The sequence below is a fragment of the Ipomoea nil genome, unplaced genomic scaffold (assembly GCF_001879475.1).
Source record: "Ipomoea nil cultivar Tokyo-kokei standard unplaced genomic scaffold, Asagao_1.1 scaffold0191, whole genome shotgun sequence".
Lineage (NCBI taxonomy): Eukaryota > Viridiplantae > Streptophyta > Magnoliopsida > Solanales > Convolvulaceae > Ipomoea > Ipomoea nil.
Genome location: NW_017616619.1, coordinates 1,578,659 through 1,600,360, shown reverse-complemented (window position 1 = coordinate 1,600,360; position 21,702 = coordinate 1,578,659).

The following is a 21,702-nucleotide window of genomic DNA, read 5'->3' as shown; positions in this document are numbered from 1 at the left end:
TAATCTGTGCCTGAAAGCCAAATATATCTGTTCAGTGAATGATGCTGGTAACCCACTCCAACGCGTTGAAATACAGTATAGGTATATATATATATATATATATATATATATATATATATATATATATATATATATATATATATATATATATATAGGAAAACCATTTTGAAGCAAGAAGATATATATACTTAGGAGACTCTAGCTTTAAAATCCAGGAATAGACTCAACAAGTAGGGACAAGCACATTAATTAATGATAAACAGTTTAAGTAGAGACAACATCATAAAGAATATGTATCTAAGGTCACGGATCATTTTCAAATCGTACACGTCATCATCCAATCATCATTCCAATCACACAAGCATACCATGGTGGCGCCACGGGACCAATCGCATGCCCCGAACATGAGGGTTAGTGCATATAGCCCTAACACGGCCCCGCAACACCCTACCTAATAACGCAGCATGAAGGGGTTGATCGCAACCAACCATACAGACCGCCGATAGTTCGACGGCGGATCACAGCCCTACACACCGCTGACGCGCTCAGTCGGTGGACTATGATCCTCTTTCGGGGACTACGACCCTACACACCGTTGACGAGCACAGTCGGTGGATCGTAGTGACTCAAGCCTGATACACCGCTGAGAACCTTAGTCGGTGGGGGAAAGCCCTACACACCGCTGAGGATCTTAGTCGGTGGGCGATGATCCTCGGAGACTACGACCCTACACACCGCTGGCCCTCAATCGGTGGATCTTAGCCGACCATAGCCCTACACACTGTCGATCACTCGATCGGTGGGCTATGGCCTTCCTCAGGCTGGTGGCCCTACACACCGCTGGCGCGTCCAGTTGGTGGACCATCTGCATAAACGAGCTTACGTGTGATCATTCACAAACTAAGAATAGTCCTAAGGGGTTCATACAACTTCCACCTAGGTCAACGAGTTACCGATTCAACTAACATGCAATTCCTAAGACTCTTCTATCCCACGAACGGTACTCGAAACATCCAACTAGACTCAAGTACGACAAACGGGGTCCGTTGGGACACCACGGGGAGTAGAGAACATCAAACGGGGAAGCCGAGGACCCGGGTTGGGTGGCGGACCAGCGGGTAGCCAGTGGGTGGGGGTCACCCACCGGCTGCCCACTGGAGATGAACTTCCGGGCAGCGGGTGGCCGGAGGGCAGACGTTTGCCCGGCGGCCGCCCGCTGCCTGGCGGTGATTCTCGGGCAACGAGTAGGTGGCGGGTTCCCTTACCCCCACCTACCCCCCACTGACTCTTTCTCAAAATAAGCGTCCCGGGATCCTCCGTGGAACCCGAGAGCATGCTTAGACACTTTTAAACGCAAATAACGGCACTACGTAGACAATTAATGGATCAAAAGCAAGAATCACGTATAACTCATCCTATTATAACTTCTAAACATAAACAACACCCGAACATGCGAATTCCCACCCGATTATATATCAAGAATATCACAATACAAATTCTCAATCCAACCTAGGGCTCTAATCCCACCCAAATCATTAAAATCATATTTTCTTTAATATCAAGAAACATCAAGATTTATCAAGAAGTATCACATAAATATCAAGAACCTCTTTTCAACATCAAGATCACCATAAAATCATTGGTGAGCTGTCGTAGGCTCCCAAATTAAAACCTTACAAACGTAGTAGCGGGAGTAAGGATCGATCCCACGAGGAGTAACTAGTTTAATGTATGTGTTCAAATTAAAGTAAAGGGGGTTTTGGTATGAAGGTGATAATCAAAGAAAATAAACGAATAAAGCAATGAAAACAATATATTGAAAACACTCAAAATAGAAAACCTTGGTTAGTAAAGATCCACCACCGGAATATAACACTGATCATTGATTCATAAAGCAATTAATATGCAATTGAATATTTGTCGTGAAATTATTTCATTTCCGTTTTCCCTTAGTTGTAGGTAACTAAAGCACACGCGGTTTAATTACCCCTAACTACTAAATAACCTAAGACAAGCGCTATAGATTTAATTTAATAGCAGCAATAGGAATTAGGAAAACCGACAAACTAAATAACACAAGCACAAGCGGTTGCATTTAATTTAGGAAAATATTCTACCCAGTCCAATTATCACTAAGCCGTCAATAATTAACCCAGCTGCTACTGAATATTAGAATAATTTGTAGCACAACATTATCTAATATAGCAAATAATTATATCAAGTAAATAACTAGTAGGCCTACCTAGCAATTAAATGATACAACTATTCAAATAACTTAGAAGAATATTTAATACCCAAATGCATAAAAATTATATAATAAAAATAAATAAATAATCTTACAGCATAATCAATTCCGGGGCTTCAATTCACTAAACCAAGCTAAAGAAATTAGCAATGAATGGACATTGATAACAGCTTTACAGAATAATCGAGAGGGGAAGAATGAACATTTTACAATAAGAAACTTCTACTATTTATAGCATTCTAAAAATACGCCAAATGAATTTCAACCATCCATTTTCTATTTTTGTGCCTTACGCCGAGTCTTACGCTCCGTCGAAATTGCTTTGTAATTGACGAATTGAAGTTTTCTTTGTCTGAACGTGAGCTGCGCATGAGAAAAAAAATGCAAAACACAATTGTTTTAATTTATTTGTTTTGTCATTGTTTGGGTCATGATGTTACGACTTAAGATTAAAATAAATTAAGAATTTGGGTTAACAACTGTTAAGGCTCAAAACACATAATTAACTAGATAAAATAATTATTTTGCTCATTAATTATTAAACTCCAAAAGGAAATAATTATTAAATAATACTAAATAATTAATGTAAAATTATTATAAAGATGCACCTAAAATATTAGTGTAAAATATGCCTATCAAATTCCCCCACACTAAAACGTTTGCTTGTCCCCAAGCAAAAATATTATTTGCGAAGTAAATTGAAACGAAATTCCCAAAACTCATAACATATCATGAACAACAATCTGAAGCACCCTGTTGGTCCCGAATGGGTGGCGAGAAGTCTAGAGGGGGGGTGAATAGACTTCTCTAACTTTTCAAATTCTTTCGCAAAACACACAAGGCAAATAACACTTTAATTATATCAACTCTAAGTAACAAGCATCATCAAGATAAACAACTTAGAGTGTGCAGCGGAATAGGTAGCGGTATAGTGTTATGCTTAATAGTGTGGTGCTCAAAGAGAGATTCTAAACATGAAATACGTTAGAAACACTTAATATGGTTCAAATATAATGTACGCAAAGTTTGGCTCGCATGCAAACGTGGGAACTATCAAACCCAGACAGATAAAGATATGCGATAAATCGTAATCGGGTTAGTTCGCAGTTAGAATAAGCATGCACAAAATATATGAGCAGTAAGTAAATAGAGAGAGAGATTTATAGTGGTTCAGAGGTGGTGTAATCCTCCTAGTCCACTCTTCTCCTTTCACTTCAAGGAGGAAATTCACTATTCTTCGATCACCCATATACAATAGTGAATTAAGTGTCCACCGACACTTCTCCGAGTGCTTCGCACAAAGCTACACTCCTCCAAGGTTTTTCGCAAGCTCCTCTTGTTACTCCGCCTTCCCGAGTACTTCGCACCAAGCTGTACTCCTACACCACGAGAACTACGCACAAAGCTACGTCCTCCAAGGGTTTTCACAAGCTCCTCTTGTTACTCTGCCCTTTACCACGAGTGCTACTCACAAAGCTACACTCAACCAGGGTTTTTCACTCTCTCTAGTTACTCCGCCCTCTTTCTACACTCAGTAGAGAATATTACAAAGAAATAAAATTTCTCTCTCACTCAGACTTGAATTTTATCGTATATAGCTCAATACATGACTTGATGATTGATTGGATATTCTTTGAGTTTGTATACTGCTCTTGTTCGTGATTCAAGTCATTTCAATCTCTACTTGTCTTCAAGTCTGCTTGGGCATTTTATAGCCAAAGAAAGCTATTTGCCCGTTGATCAACTTTCGATCTTGATCGTCCATTTTGAATTGTAGTTGATCAGATAGTTTTGTCAACTTGATCTGCAATTGTAGGTAGATGTCATTTCTCCTTTTTGTCAAATGATTTGAATAAATTGCCCATTGCCGTGTCTTGAATTTTGTAGCCTCCAAAATTTGAATAAGTTCGGCGTGGCGTGCTTGATTTTCTTCTCCTTCATAAATGCTCTGACATGTCAAGTTGATCAAATAATTTAACTGCTGATTCTTGCTTGAGTATAAAATTATTTCTCCGCAAATCAGCCTTCTTTGAGCGTCTCCGGTTCCACCGTAAAAACTTGATGTTCAGATGAAAATATATCAGATATTTTCTCCTTCATGATCCTTGTAAAATAATATACTGGAACCTCTGTAAAAACTTCACTGTTGTTCATGGTGAGATGCTCTGTTTCGAATTTCAAGCTTAGTCCACCATACTTGGTATGTTTCTCCATATGGTGCATGGCTTCTGTGAGACTTGTGCATTTCCCTTAGCTAGTCTCTCCTTAGTTAGTCTCCATTCTAGCTAGTCTCTTTTTCAAGCTAGTCTCTATTTTAGCTAGTCTCCATACGGTTTTGTATACATTGAGCTAGTCTCTCATACTTCTCCAAGCTAGTCTCCCATACAGTGAAGCTAGTCTCTCATGGAGTTAGTCTCTCATACGGTCCAAGCTAGTCTCCAAAGCAAGCTTAAAAATTACTTCACTTGAGATTCGAACTAAGGACCACTTGGCTTAGCTCAAACGCATTTCTTCCAACTCCTCTAGCATAGTTCTTAGTGACTTCTCCGCAACATAATTATGTTAAGTTATAATCCCGCTTAACATCGAAAATCAAAATATGATTTTCCAGACTTGTACATGGGTTGCATGATATAGGTGCACCATACTCCGTAGACTAGGACAGACTCAAATAGAATAAAATTGGGGACTACTTGATTTTTCAAAAATACATTCGGCTCATCAAAATTTACAATATATTCCTAACAATTTCCCCCTTTTTGATGATGCCGAAACTTATACCCATGTCATTTTGGCTTTGTCAGTTTTGAAAAATAATTTCTTTTTAATCAATTTTATTTCGACTAGCCAATTGACGGGTTTAACAAAAAATTGTGACTTAGAGATTTTAATTTTGGACAACCCTAAACATATATTGAGACTATAACGCGGGGTTGCGTATTGATTTTTATCTTTTAATTTTTTTCTTCCCCCTTTCAATTTTATTTTCTCAATTATATGCCTCACATGCAATTCCTAAGTCCAATTTTAAAATCTTGTGACATAAACACAAAATAAATAGAATGACTAAGACACACTTAGTATGGCACGAATAGATATCATCATGCATTAAAGACCCATTTTAGCTTAGCAATATATAATATGTCAAAAAGTGCTAGCTAAAATATTTTTGTACACCAAAAAAATTGAAACTTGTCTTTCGAATTTTTTACCTCCTTTTCAGCTTGTCATTGATGAATTCTCTTAGTTTCTTGAAATCATTCTCTAGCCCTTTGTGTTGATACGGTGCGGTCACTTGCCCGGTGATGTAGTTGCCATAAGCTTCCCGTATGTTGTTCCCTTTTAGTACTCCTGCTTCATGCCAGAAAATGCATTCATCAAATGTTCGGCCATCACACATTTGCTCATTGCGGTGTCCGAACTCCGTTTGAAGATCTTGCAATTTTTGAACTCTTGTTGCAATTGGCTTCGGCATTAGAACAATTGGCATCGGTGGCAACACTCCTAAAGATGTAGAACTTTGGCTTGGACAAGTTCCCTTGAGGTAATCAATCATACTCACACGGCTTGGAGCTCTTGGTGTTGTTGGCCGAATTAGCTCAACCAATGGTCCTCTTGAAGCTCGGGGTTGCGCATATGCTTGTGGCACAAAATGACGTGCCAATCCTTCCCCCTTTTCGGCAGCATCCATGAAACGTTGAAAGCTCTTTGTGGAAGAATCTTGCCTTTCACGCACTCCCTCTAGAAGGTCCATGTGAATACGCGATTGCGTGAGTAAACCTTGTACTTGTTGCTCCAAAAGTTTGAGCCGCGACGTAGTATCGGACCCATGCTTTCCCATTTCATTGAACAACTTCAACACATCTCTCTTCAACTCTTCCTTGGCCGTGTCAATTTCGGTTTTTAATAGGGCTTGCCTATTAAATAATTGTGTTGCACGATCCACCATTTCCTTGTGGTAGTCATCAAGCTTTGTATCCATTGTGTCCATCTTTGTTCTCAATCCTCCCGAAGACTCTTGTACAATTGCCTTAACATCTCCAACAATTTCTTCTCTTAAGGCTTGAACATTTATCAATGGCTCATGTTGTACGGGTGAACTTGAATTTGGCAAGGGATGTGCAATATCATCTTGTGGAGTTGTAATCATTGCATCAACAAAGCTTGGTTCGGCCTCTTCGGTGTTGTAGCAAAGAAGTAAAGTAGGTTGATGTCTTGGATTTGCTTGATCATAAAACTCATAGGAAAGAGGCAAAGTTGGCAAATTCCTTGTTTCATCCAAGTTCAAAGAAATCCCTTGACTTGGTGCATTCCCTTCCTCAAGAATGGATCCCGTAACCTCCGTTTCGGGATGTGGAAAATAGGACTCAAAGCTTAAATCTTCATTCATATTTGCATCTCCAAAATTCGCAGGATATGGATCAAATCCTAAGGGCCTTTCTTCATCATTTCTTATCAAGGATCCTTCTCCGGGTCCTCTTCGTGTATCAATCAAAGACATGGCGGTGGCACGGCGAATATGATTCGGATCAAATTCTCCTAATGGTTCTTCGGTAGTAGCCTCAATCATCACATCTTTTTCGGTCCTTCTCTTCTTGGCAAGCTTGGTAGAAAAACAAGACTTAATAACCGAAAGTCGGGTAGCCTTTGCAAGATCTCTTGTGCCCAACCAACTTAACACAAATTCTTCATTTTCCAAAGTATTTGGCCCTATTGTTTCGGCCAACATACTATGGGTTCCCAATCTCCATGATCTCCAATCTAGTGCTCTTTTAAACTCTTCCAAGAGCACACAATCCGCCCCGAGAGTAGAAACTTCATCATCACTTCCAACTGCAATCTCATCATCCACAACAACATTCTCCTCAACTCTATTTTCAAAACCTTGACTTTCAAGAATAGGATGGTTCGGGTGGTTCGGGTTTTGAGTAGGTAAGGGTGTAGAGCTTGGGTGGCTATGTTGTTCCTCATTGGATCTCACGGCGGGAGAATTTGAACCTTCATTACTCGGCTCACGAATAAATTGCCTTAGATTTAGGAAAGGGTTGGGTGTTTTTCTCTTTCGGGTGGGTTTAGGTAGGCTTGAGGGTAAGGAGGGATTTTTAGGTTCACTTGAATTCGGTGGCCGAAACAAGTAGCTATGGTTGGTGATATGTTTGGCTTTTGTGAGGGTTATATTTTTGGTTCTCAAAACTTCTCCAACGGCAAACCCGTAGCCAATCTCTTGTTGGAACCATCCATCAACTAAAGGTTTGGCCTTCCTTATAGATTCACACAACCTCCCAAACATAAAAGCTCCCCAATCCACACAAACATTGTTCAAGATAATATCCATAATCATCAATTTCTCCTTAGACAATCTATCACGGCAATGATAACGTGATTCCACACATTTATGAATAATATCCAACAACAATCCATAATCCTTCTTCAAGTCTCTTTTAACACCATTAACCTTCGGAGATAGCGGTGCGTTTGCATCGCGTACCTTGGCCCATATGGCATTGACATCATGCACACAATTTTCAACTCTCAAATTTGATTCAACAAGATTAAACATCCTCCGAAAATCACCGAGATTAATTTCTACATCAACACCTTTGATCATAGAAGTAATAGAGCCATTCTCTATTCTAGCATTCATATATAGTTCGGTCACTTCATCCTTATAGAAACCAACATATCTAAAAGTGCAAAAATTTAACAACCCACTAGATTCGAGAGAGTTGATAATTTTTACCCCAATAGATTTGTTCTCCACATGCTTGTTGAAGTTGTTGATGTCAAGAATCATCCCGCTTAGCACACGGCTCGACCTTCTTGATCCTCCGGTTGTGAAAGACTCCATCTCCACTTGATGAGCATCCATTTGTGTAGGAGAGAATTTTTAGGAAAATTTTTGGACTCAAGGTGAGGTGTTTCGGCAGTGAGGTCCGAAAAAGGTAAGGAGGGATGGGTTTTTGTGTAGAGAGATTGTTTTGGTAGGTTTTTGGGTTTGGGTGATGGGTTTTTGTGTGTAGAAGATTTTGGAGTAGAGAATTTAGAATGTGTGTTGAAGCATTGTTGAGATTTTGTTCTCCTTTTGTGCTTGAATTCCGGCCGGCGAGAGGAAGGAAGGAGAAGGATTTTAGTTCTTCTTGATTTTCCCTTTCTACCCGTTAGGAATGAGGGTGAAGGGTGCAAAATTACTCCTTTGCCCTCAAGTGGGTAGAGAGAGAGTCTTGATCTCCTTGGGGACAGATTCGACCTTCCACATGATTTAAATTTGCCAGCTCAGATTTTTATACTTCATTTGTGAGTACATGGCGCCAAAAATTGTGCTTCAAATAACCGCCAACCTGGAGCAAATCAGATAAAAAATATCTCGGAAATAATCTGTTAGTCCAATAAATATGCTCTAGATAAATAATATTAATTCAATTTCATATTTCAATAAAGCTGATTTTCTGAAAAGTTTATCTGATAAAAATTTAACTGATCTGACAGATACCTAATATCAGCAAAGAATAAAAATTTCAAGTTCCCAAATTAGTTGACTTTGCAAATTGGGCCATCAATTTTGACTTTTGAGATCCAAAGCTTTGTGGGCATTTAACTTCATCAGAATAAGCCTTTTTTAACAACATAACCCATTTAAGCATATAAATTCCCCCTTAATCACATACTTAGCATAATTAACCCAAATAAAAGAAAATTCCCCCTAAATTGCATACTAATTTCAAATAAGCAAATTAGGCAAATAAATTACACAAATTAAATATTTCAAAAACATGACAAATTAAATAAACATACGTATCACATAAATAAATCGCAAAATTTAGGTACGTAGATTCCGTAAGATAAAATTATAACACATTTAGGTACATACAAATTATATGAAAACATGTACACAATTAAGCATATATCATACGTTCATGCCAAAACAAATTAAAACACATAAGACACATAAATTACATGCACAGAACATATCAAATTAACAAAAATTAAGAGTTTAGAAATTGCTTAGCTCATTTCGATCATTCCCATTTCATGCCTTAGAGTAGCAAAACGAGATTCACACAACGGCTTTGTGAGAATATTGGCAATTTGATTCTCTGTGGGAATATGATCGATCTTCAAATCCTTCTTTTCGACGTGGTCGCGGATAAAATGGTGTCGAACATCAATATGCTTGGTTCGCGAATAAAGCACTGGATTTTGGGTTATGGCGATTGCGCTTGTATTATCGCATAAAATGCTAACATTTTCGCACTTAATCCCATAGTCCAATAATTGTTGCTTCATCCACAAGATTTGTGCACAACAACTCCCAGCTGCAATATATTCGGCTTCGGCAGTGCTCGTAGCTATGGAGTTTTGCTTTTTGCTGAACCAAGAGACCAATCTTCCCCCTAAGAACTGGCATGTCCCTGAGGTACTTTTTCGGTTTATTTTAAAACCTGCAAAATCTGCATCTGAATAACCCGTTAGTGTAAAATCTCCTTCTTTGGGATACCATAATCCCACATTGATTGTTCTTTTGAGATATCGGATTATCTTCTTGGTTGCAATTAGATGACTTTCTTTGGGCTTTGATTGGAATCTTGCGCATACGCCAACCGAGTAGGATATGTCCGGTCTGCTCGCGGTTAAGTATAGTAACGATCCAATCATCCCTCGATACATCGTTTGATCGACGTCTTTTCCTTCATCATCTTTATCCAACTTTTGAGATGTACTCATGGGAATTTTGACTGAGGATTTTCCATCTATGCCAAATTTCTTGATAAGATCTTTTGTGTACTTGGCTTGATTTATGAAAATTCCTTCTTCAAGTTGCTTGACTTGCAGTCCCAAAAAGTAATTTAATTCTCCCATCATACTCATCTCGAACCTGTTCTGCATGAGCTTAGAAAATTTCTCACATAAAGATTTATCAGTACTTCCAAAAATAATATCATCAACATAAATTTGTACTAATAAAATGTGATTATTTTCTTGAATTCTAAAGAGGATTTTATCGACTAGACCTTTGGTGAATCCACAACTAATTAAGAACATTGACAAGGTGCCGTACCAAGCTCGCGGAGCTTGTTTTAACCCATACAATGCCTTCTTTAATTTGTAGACTTGATCACCAAAGTCTTTTACCTCAAAACCGGGTGGTTGTTCGACGTAAACTTCTTCTTCAAGTAAGCCATTAAGAAATGCGCTCTTTACGTCCATTTGATATACCACGAAATTCTTGTGCGCTGCGTATGCTAGGAATATCCGAATTGCTTCGAGTCGTGCGACGGGGGCGAATGTCTCATCAAAATCAATGCCTTCTTCTTGTGAATACCCCTTCGCGACTAATCTTTCTTTATTCCTAACAATGACGCCGTCTTCGTTTGCTTTGTTCCTAAAGACCCATTTAGTGCCAATTACATTTTGGTGTGTTGGTCTTGGAACAAGTTTCCATACGTCGTTGCGCTTGAATTGATCTAATTCCTCTTGCATGGCATCTATCCAACTTGGATCGGCTAAAGCTTCATCAATTTCTTTTGATTCCAGTTGAGATAGAAAGCATGAGAACATTGCATCTTGTTGTTGGTTCCTAGTAGATGATCGCGTTTTCACTCCGTCACTTGGATTTCCAATGACTAAGTCATGTGTGTGACTTCTTAGCCATTTTTGATTTGGTTGGAAACTTGTTGGATTCTCAAAGTTTCCTTCTTGTTGTGATTCCACTTGGTGTGATACCACCTGTTGTATATTGTTGACGGGTGTATCATTGGGTTCTACTACTGGAATTTCTTCTTGTGCAATTTCGGTTGGAGGCATGCGTGACATTTCGGGCAAGTCATTGGATATTGCCTCAAATTGATGAATACCCATGTCACTTGAATCTTCTACTTCCTGCAACACATTATCTTCAAACAAATCATTAGATTTAATTAAATCACGATTACCTTCATCATTTTTGCCATTTTTGTCGTGATTCTCATCGAACACAACATGAATTGATTCTTCTACCACCATTGTTGATTTGTTGAAAATTCTGTACGCTTTGCTGGTGGATGAATATCCCAAAAATATTCCTTCGTTCGCACGTTCGTCAAAAGTCTTTAATTGAGACTTTCCATTAACAAGTACAAAACATTTACAACCAAATGTATGAAAATAGGTGAGATTGGGTTTTCTCCCTTTCCATAATTCATATGGTGTTTTGTTATAGGACTTGTGGATTAGACTTCGATTTTGAGTATAGCACGCCGTGTTGATAGCTTCTGCCCAAAATCTTTTTGGTAGTCCGGCGGCCGTTATCATGACTCGTGCAGCTTCTTTGAGCGTTCGATTTCTTCTTTCAGCTACACCATTTTGTTGCGGCGTTCGTGCGGCAGATAATTGGTGTAAAATTCCTTGTGAATTGCAATAAGATTGAATTACTCTGTTCACGAACTCTGTTCCTCGATCGGTTCGTATTGTTGCAATCTTCATGTCTTTTTCGACTTGCAGTAGCTTCAAAAGCTCTGGCAACTTTGATGAGACTTCATCCTTTTTCTTGATGAATATTGTCCATGTGTACCTAGAAAAATCATCAACAACAACCAAAGTATATTTCTTACCACTTATACTTACTGGGTCTACTGGACCAAATAAATCCATGTGCAGTAGACTTAGAGGTCTTGATGTTGACTCTTGAGCTTTGACTTTGAATGATGCTTTGATTTGTTTTCCTTTCTGGCATGCATCACAAATTTGATTTTTCTTAAACACAATGTTGGGTAGTCCTTCGACTATATTATTTCTTGCAAGCTTGTTGATGGTTTTGAAATTCAAATGATTTAGCCTTCTGTACCATTCCCAACAGACTTCATTCGAATTATTTGCCATCAAGCACACAGATTCCTTTGTTGTGCTCCAATCTACAACATACATATTTTTCTTTCTCGATCCGGCGAGTACGACTTCATTCGTGGATTCGTCCTTGACTTGACATTTGCCTTTGTAAAATTCTACGAGATACCCTTTGTCGCAAAATTGACTTGTACTAAACAAGTTAAATTTTAATCCTTCGACATAAGATACGTCATCAATTCGTAGACCATTTTTCACAATTGCGCCGGTTCCTTTTGTCATTCCATATTGATCGTTTCCACCGAACACTACTTTTGGTCCTTCGATACTTTTGAACTCAACTAGACTAGCTTTATTGCCGGTCATGTGTCGAGAGCATCCGCTATCGAAATACCAAATTTCCTGCAAAACAGATTAATTATTTTTAGGTACCCACACTTGTTTGGGTCCTTTTGCGTTAGTAATTTTTGGCATCCAAATCCACCTAGATCTCATTGATCCAAGAATAGGTGATCTGTAACCATTATAAACATTATAATCATAACGCACTTTCGAATAATGATTCGGTGCGGGTTGGGAAGCTAATAGTTGCTTGACTCTATGAAACAAATTAAATCTGGACTTGGTCCATTTATGTTCAAGCGACCAATCTTCTTCTGAGGGATATAATCTCCCAGCCCCAATTCTCGGAATTCTTCCCATATTCGTATGAGGTTTTATTGCACTAGACTCGTTGGTTCTCCTTTGAGATACAAATTTTTGCCTTTTAAAATTTTGTTGTTTTGCCAAAATGTCACTGTGTTGTTTCGGCCTAGCAACAACTTTCTGGGCATTAATTTTGTTTCCAACTCCTTGTCTCATTGTGCTATGTTGACTTTTTACAAATTTTACCACTGGAACTTTATTGATTAAAGTAGTAGTAGAATTAGTCAACTTTTGAGGGGTTTTAGAACATGATGGATCGTAGCCTAGTCTGGCTTTATCTCTTGCGGGTTTTTGCATGTTTACCATTTTATCCATTATTTTGGATGAATGCGTAAATGATGCAATAACTTCCCGAAGGTTATGTTCTCTAACCTCTCTAGCTTTGCACTCTTCTTGAAGTCGAACATTTTCGGCTTTCAAGTTACTCATTTCATTTAGAGCATTTAGCAATTTTTGTGACATTTCTTCTTTTTCAAGAATTAACGTATTATTGCGCTCTTTGATTTGAGTGTGAGTGGCCATGACTTTTTGACAATCTTCCATAAGACTTTGAAATGATTCTTGAGTCTGGAAAGAAGTGTCAACTGAACTAAAAGAACTAAAAGAGCTAGAAGATACCTCTTCGTCGATTTCGCGCGCCATTAAACATTCTTTATGTTCGAATGATTTTCCAACTAAGCACAGTAGCGCCGTATCTTCTTGTGAGGAATCGCTTTCATCACTAGATGAATCTCCAGATTCACTTGCTTCTAGCGGATCACTTATCAACGCCTTTCGTTTGTCCTTTTTGAATTTCTTTTCCTTTGACTTGTATTCATCCTGTGAAGGGTTAGTAGCATTCGAATTTTTGCTTACCTTGGGGTGTGGACATTCTGCCATAAAATGTCCAGGCTTTCTACAATTATAACACACATTTGTGTTATCTTCGATCGGTTCCTTTCTTGATCTTCTATTTTCTCGAAAGAAACTTCCTTGTGGTGATCCTTTGTTCTTTCGCATGAACTTCCTGAATTTTCTAACAAATAGAGAAAATTGTTCGTCAGTTAAAAAGTCACTATTTCCTACTGACCTTGATGTAGACGGTTGATCGGCCATCAATGCGGATGTTCGTTCATCGCGTTCTTCCTCGATTCGTGTCTTCATTTCGAACTCATACGCCTTAAGATCACTAAAGAGTTTATCCGTAGATAATGTCCTCAGATCTCTATGATCTCGCATCGCTGTTACTTTCATATCCCAGTTAGAAGGTAGTCCACGCAAGACTTTGAGTGATATTTCCTTCTGGGAGATGGTTTTTCCAAGATCACTTATTTCACCAAGAATCTTGACTAAGCGTGCTTCCATGTCGGTAATACTTTCGTTAGAAAGCATTTTGAAATCTTCAAATCTTTTCATGGCGATGGTTAACTTGTTGTCTTTTTCTTGTTCGTCGCCTTCACCGATGCTTATGAGCGTATCCCATATTTGCTTTGCCATGGTGCACTTTCGAATCTTTGGGAATATGGTGTCATCGACCGCTTTGAACAAAATATCTTTGGCAATGTTGTCCAAATTATTTTGCCCTCTATCTTTCTTTGTCCACTCCATTTTTGGCTTTGGAATATATCGTGGAGCATCTGGATCTCGTGGAGTAGCAGTATTGACTTCCATAATTTGGATAGGACCATTTGCGATGACTTCCCACATTTCGTCATTTAAAGCAGATAAGTGCACCTGCATACGTATTTTCCAATCATCAAATTTATCAATTGAGAAAAGCAAATTTTGAGCAAGAGCCATATCTCTCTTCATCTTGAAGATTTTGAGATCTATCTAGCAGTCAAAATTGACTCAAATAGACAACCGCTCTGATACCACTTGTTGGTCCCGAATGGGTGGCGAGAAGTCTAGAGGGGGGGTGAATAGACTTCTCTAACTTTTCAAATTCTTTCGCAAAACACACAAGGCAAATAACACTTTAATTATATCAACTCTAAGTAACAAGCATCATCAAGATAAACAACTTAGAGTGTGCAGCGGAATAGGTAGCGGTATAGTGTTATGCTTAATAGTGTGGTGCTCAAAGAGAGATTCTAAACATGCAATACGTTAGAAACACTTAATATGGTTCAAATATAATGTACGCAAAGTTTGGCTCGCATGCAAACGTGGGAACTAACAAACCCAGACAGATAAAGATATGCGATAAATCGTAATCGGGTTAGTTCGCAGTTAGAATAAGCATGCACAAAATATATGAGCAGTAAGTAAATAGAGAGAGAGATTTATAGTGGTTCAGAGGTGGTGTAATCCTCCTAGTCCACTCTTCTCCTTTCACTTCAAGGAGGAAATTCACTATTCTTCGATCACCCAGATACAATAGTGAATTAAGTGTCCACCGACACTTCTCCGAGTGCTTCGCACAAAGCTACACTCCTCCAAGGTTTTTCGCAAGCTCCTCTTGTTACTCCGCCTTCCCGAGTACTTCGCACCAAGCTGTACTCCTACACCACGAGAACTACGCACAAAGCTACGTCCTCCAAGGGTTTTCACAAGTTCCTCTTGTTACTCTGCCCTTTACCACGAGTGCTACGCACAAAGCTACACTCAACCAGGGTTTTTCACTCTCTCTAGTTACTCCGCCCTCTTTCTACACTCAGTAGAGAATATTACAAAGAAATAAAATTTCTCTCTCACTCAGACTTGAATTTTATCGTATATAGCTCAATACATGACTTGATGATTGATTGGATATTCTTTGAGTTTGTATACTGCTCTTGTTCGTGATTCAAGTCATTTCAATCTCTACTTGTCTTCAAGTCTGCTTGGGCATTTTATAGCCAAAGAAAGCTATTTGCCCGTTGATCAACTTTCGATCTTGATCGTCCATTTTGAATTGTAGTTGATCAGATAGTTTTGTCAACTTGATCTGCAATTGTAGGTAGATGTCATTTCTCCTTTTTGTCAGATGATTTGAATAAATTGCCCGTTGCCGTGTCTTGAATTTTGTAGCCTCCAAAATTTGAATAAGTTCGGCGCGGCGTGCTTGATTTTCTTCTCCTTCATAAATGCTCTGACATGTCAAGTTGATCAAATAATTTAACTGCTGATTCTTGCTTGAGTATAAAATTATTTCTCCGCAAATCAGCCTTCTTTGAGCGTCTCCGGTTCCACCGTAAAAACTTGATGTTCAGATGAAAATATATCAGATATTTTCTCCTTCATGATCCTTGTAAAATAATATACTGGAACCTCTGTAAAAACTTCACTGTTGTTCATGGTGAGATGCTCTGTTTCGAATTTCAAGCTTAGTCCACCATACTTGGTATGTTTCTCCATATGGTGCATGGCTTCTGTGAGACTTGTGCATTTCCCTTAGCTAGTCTCCATTAGCTAGTCTCTCCTTAGTTAGTCTCCTTTTAGCTAGTCTCTCCTTAGTTAGTCTCCATTCTAGCTAGTCTCTTTTTCAAGCTAGTCTCCATACGGTTTTGTATACATTGAGCTAGTCTCTCATACTTCTCCAAGCTAGTCTCCCATACGGTTATACGGTCCAAGCTAGTCTCCCATACGATCCAAGCTAGTCTCTCATACGGTGGAGTTAGTCTCTCATACGGTCCAAGCTAGTCTCCAAAGCAAGCTTAAAAATTGCTTCACTTGAGATTCGAACTAAGGACCACTTGGGTTAGCTCAAACGCATTTCTTCCAACTCCTCTAGCATGGTTCTTGGTGACTTCTCCGCAACATAATTATGTTAAGCTATAATCCCGCTTAACATCGAAAATCAAAATATGATTTTCCAGACTTGTACATGGGTTGCATGATATAGGTGCACCATACTCCGTAGACTAGGACTGACTCAAATAGAATAAAATTGGGGACTACTTGATTTTTCAAAAATACATTCGGCTCATCAAAATTTACAATATATTCCTAACACACCCTGCAATTAATAAGTTCGCACCCCTATTCAAAAATGGAGAGAACTAAACAAGTAAGCTCTCACAGGAATATCACTCATCACTCAAGTGTTTGATGGGTATAAATTTCACTCAAGTTCATTCCTATAAAATTGCTCTACCATAGGCTTGCATATCTTCTCAATCACCACTACAAGAGTCATGCATGACACAAATCATAAGGACTTTTCACAGGTTGTAATGGGGCTAGGGTTAAGGTAGGGAATATTTTAGGAAAGTAGTTTAAATAAAACCTTCAAACTAGAGGAGCAAAATACATACAATTAATCTAACACCCTCAATTTTTTCATTCAAAGCATTTCCTATTGACATTTCAACCCAATTGTCATTCTCAGAAATATAGAATTCTTCCTCAATATTACAAGAACTTCCCCCTTACTTCATTTATTTAGAAGTAACTTCAACTCAAAATCAATTGCTGATTCTTTCTCATTTTCTCATAAATTTTCAGCAATATTTTTCTTTTTCAAACATATATTCCCCATTTTTCCATTCTCATTTTTTCAATTTTTCATGCTTTTTTTTTAATAGTGAAATGCTTCCTCTTTTCTCTTTCATAGAAGACCAATGACATATTGGCAATGAAGATACAACCTGCCTCACTCTCAATCATATTAACAAAAGTAAGTAATCTCCCCCACACTTATTCTTCACAAACTCGCGTAGATTTCAAGCATAATCCAAAATTTGCTCCAATAGTTATTCAGCTGGGTGAAGGCATTATTTTTAGATATAAAAGGCTTGTAATGTGGTTCAAAATAAAGAAAAGAATGGCCATAAAGTTCAAAGTGGTTAACAAGGGGAAATAAATCATAGGACAACCCGGTTATTTGGCTAGTGAGGCTCAAGATCTAATAATGGCCTTAATCACACTTGAATCATGCATGGTCTAATTAGCTTTAAAAGAGAATCAAGGCAAGTTCTAGAGAAACAAAATTATGGAAGAAATCGCACAATAGAAAGAAAATAAGACCGAAGTATCAGTCAATGGCTCAAAACACTCACAGATTTATTGCTTACTTAATATAGCCACTACATATCAAACAAGAAATGCTAACAAACTAATCACAATTTGCCAAACTATTTATTCAATCACATTATGAATTTCAGGAAAGGAAAATTTTTTTTCTCAAAATAATACTTATTTTGCATAAAATACTAGTAAAATATTTGTGAAAATTTTTGAAAATTTTGACATAAGCAAACAAATAATAAAACTAAATTCCCTCCCCCACACTTATTATCAACAGTGTCCCCAATGTTGAACAAAAAAAAAGCACAGAAAAAGGGTTATTGAATGAGAAACGGGAATAAAAGAAAAAGAATGGAACAAATACACCTTAGGTTGCCTCCCAAGCAGCGCCTTTGTTTATCGTCGTTGGCTCGACTTATGATATTTCTTTAAATTTCCATCGTCTTTTTGAGTACCTTCGATGATTATGAATATTCAAAGAAATAGTCCCTTCATGCAGAATAATACTCAAAGATGATTTATTATTTTTTTCTTCTTTATTTTCATTATAAGCAATTTCCTCAAATTTAACTAGATTCAAAGAATCAACAAAGATTGCAAAATTATCATCACTAGGAGATTTAATGGCATCATAAATATTAAAAGTCACAAGGTTACCATTAGACTCCATAGTAAGCATACCACTATGAATATCAATTTTTGTTTTTGCAGTTTTTAAGAATGGCCTTCCTAACAAAATATGATTATTATTTTTCATATCAAGCACATAAAAATTAGCAGGAAAAACCAAGTTATCAACTTCAACAATCAAATCCTCAATCACACCCCTAGGATATGTAGTAGATCCATCAGCCAATTGAATTATTATACTAGATTTATTCAGGGGTCCAAGATTTAAAGAAGCATAAACAGAATATGGCATGACATTAATAGAAGCTCCTAAATCTAACATAGCATTTTCAAATTTCACCCCACTTATCATGCATGGAATAGTAAACATACCTGGGTCTTTGCACTTTTCAGGAAGATTGCTTTTACTAGCCATAGAGACATTCTCTTGCACTTTCACTTCCTCAATTCTTTCATTATTTCGTTTCTTTTTCATAGTGCGTACCTCTTTTAGAAAATTTGCATAACGAGGTACTTTTTCCATAGAATCTAAAAGTGGTTTATTAGCATCACATTCACGAAAGGTCTCATACAGATCATTATTTGAGTTTCCTCTTATTGGTTCTAAAAGAGCTTGAGGAAATGGGGGTACTGGTTCATAATCAGAAAAAGAAGAAAGCTTACCTTGGGACTTCTCTTTATTGTTGGCAATGATTCCTTCACTTATTTCCTAATTCAAATCAACATTCTTTTCCAGCGACATACTTTCAACATTAATTGCACTTACATTCTCTTTAGGATTAACAACTGTTTGAGAGGGTAATTTGCCAAAACTCTGTGCTTCCAACCGACTAACCGTAGTTGCTAGTTGACCCATTTGTCTTTCCAAGTTTTTAATACTAGCCTTTGTTTCTTGAATACTAGCTCTTGTCTCTTGTTGGAATAGTTGTGTTTCTTGTTGAAACTGCAAAGTGTTAGTAGCAAGAGATTTAACAATATCTTCTAGATTCATACTTGAGCTAGAGCTTTGGGTTGGTTGTTGTCTTGAAGGAAATGGTTGTCTATACTGTTGAAAATTAGAACGATTCTGAACAAACCGGTTCCCTTGTGAGTTCCCATAGCTAAGGTTTGGGTGATCTCTCCATCCAGGATTATATGTATTGGAGAACAGATCATACTTACCTTGAGGTTGTCCAGGAAAACCTCCAGCCATGTTAACTTGTTCAATAGGTTCTTCTTGAAGAGTTGGGCAGGCATCAGTTTGATGCCCAACTACCGAGCAAATTCCACATGCTTTTACAGTTTGTATATTGCCTACTGCTAATTGACGGACAAGAGTAGTTAAACCAGAAATTTGTTATTCAAGAGCAGAAATATTTACCTCATTCACATGCTTAGACTGTTGGACTATTCTATTGCCAAATTGTTGAGAATTTGCAGCCATGATCGCAATTAGAATTCTTGCAGCGTCTGGTGTCTTGTCAACTAAAGCACCACCGCTTGCAGCATCAACCATGCTTCTATCCATTGGAAAAAGTCCTTCATAAAAGTATTGAATGAGTAATTGATCACTAATTTGATGGTGTGGGCAGCTTGCACATAGTTTCTTGAAACGCTCCCAATATTCATACAATGACTCTCCATTGTTTTGCCTTATACCACATATTTCCTTTCTAATGTTGGCCGCCCTTGAAGCTGGGAAATATTTTTCAAGGAATAGTGTCTTTAAGTTATTCCATGTGGTGATGCTTCCGGAAGGTAAATAATATAGCCAATCCTTCGCTGAATCTTTCAAAGAAAATGGGAAGGCTCTCAACTTGATTTGTTCTTCAGTGACCCCTGTGGGTTTCATACTTGAACACACCACATGGAATTCCTTCAAGTGCTTGTGAGGGTCTTCACCTGCAAGTCCATGAAAAGAAGGCAAAAGATGAATTAATCCAGATTTAAGTTCGAATTGTACATTAGCATCCAGAGCGGGAAAGGTGATGCATAAAGGTTGCTGATCCAAATTTGGAGCTCCAAGCTCTTTTAAGGTCTGATTTTGAGCCATGGGTTCCTCTTCTAAATTAGAATTGGTAGAATCGGTAGCCAGATCACTAAACTCCAATTTGCTCAAAGCTTGTTTCCTCCACCTGCGTACAGTTCTTTCAATTTCTGGATTGTATGGCAAGACTTCTTTGTTAGCAGATCGAGTTATAGGCATAAACAAAAAGAAAATATATTGCAGCAATTATGTAAAAGTAACGAAAGAAAAGATTTTTTTTTTGGACAAATGAAAAACAATTAAACAAATAACGAAATAAATAAATAAATAAACACAAAATAAGCTAGAAAATCTCCCTGGCAACGGCGCCAAAATTTGGTGAGCTGTCGTAGGCTCCCAAATTAAAACCTTACAAACGTAGTAGCGGGAGTAAGGATCGATCCCACGAGGAGTAACTAGTTTAATGTATGTGTTCAAATTAAAGTAAAGGGGGTTTTGGTATGAAGGTGATAATCAAAGAAAATAAACGAATAAAGCAATGAAAACAATATATTGAAAACACTCAGAATAGAAAACCTTGGTTAGTAAAGATCCACCACCGGAATATAACACTGATCATTGATTCATAAAGCAATTAATATGCAATTGAATATTTGTCGTGAAATTATTTCATTTCCGTTTTCATATAATTTATCATAATATCAAGAACACCAAGATTATCACATAAGCATCAAGATTAACACATAAGCATCAAGATTAACACATAACATCAAGATCATCACATAAACACAATATAATCCCTAGGCAAAGCTCTATCAAGACTCAAGCATAGAATCATATATCAATGGAGACAATGAATAAGATATAGCAAGGAAAATAGGTTCTGTTGAGACATCGGTTACCTCTTAGCCTTAATTAATATCCGTGGCTACTAAGGTTCTTTGTCTATGATCTTCTTCCCATGAATTCTCCTACGTTTGCTGGCAGGGGGAATCCTGGGAATATCTTGTGTGGTAGAATTAACTGTGGGAGGGTTTCTAAATGCTTCCTAAGTCCATATATATATATATATATATATATATATATATATATATATATATATATATATATATATATATATATATATATATATATATATATATATATATATATATATAGGGTCTAAATAGTTAGGATCCACTTATCATATTCCTTATAGGATTAAGGATTTGATTTTAAGGATGAGGGTCCATGATCCATGGTGGGCCACATCAATTAATTAAAGGGAATCCTAACCCAATTAAATCCTTTCTAATAATTATTAACAGAATTAATTAAATAATTAGTCCGGGATTAGAGGCCGTAACACGGCGTGTTACACCCTCCCCCCCTTACAACAAGCTTCGTCCCCGAAGCTCAGGCATGGATT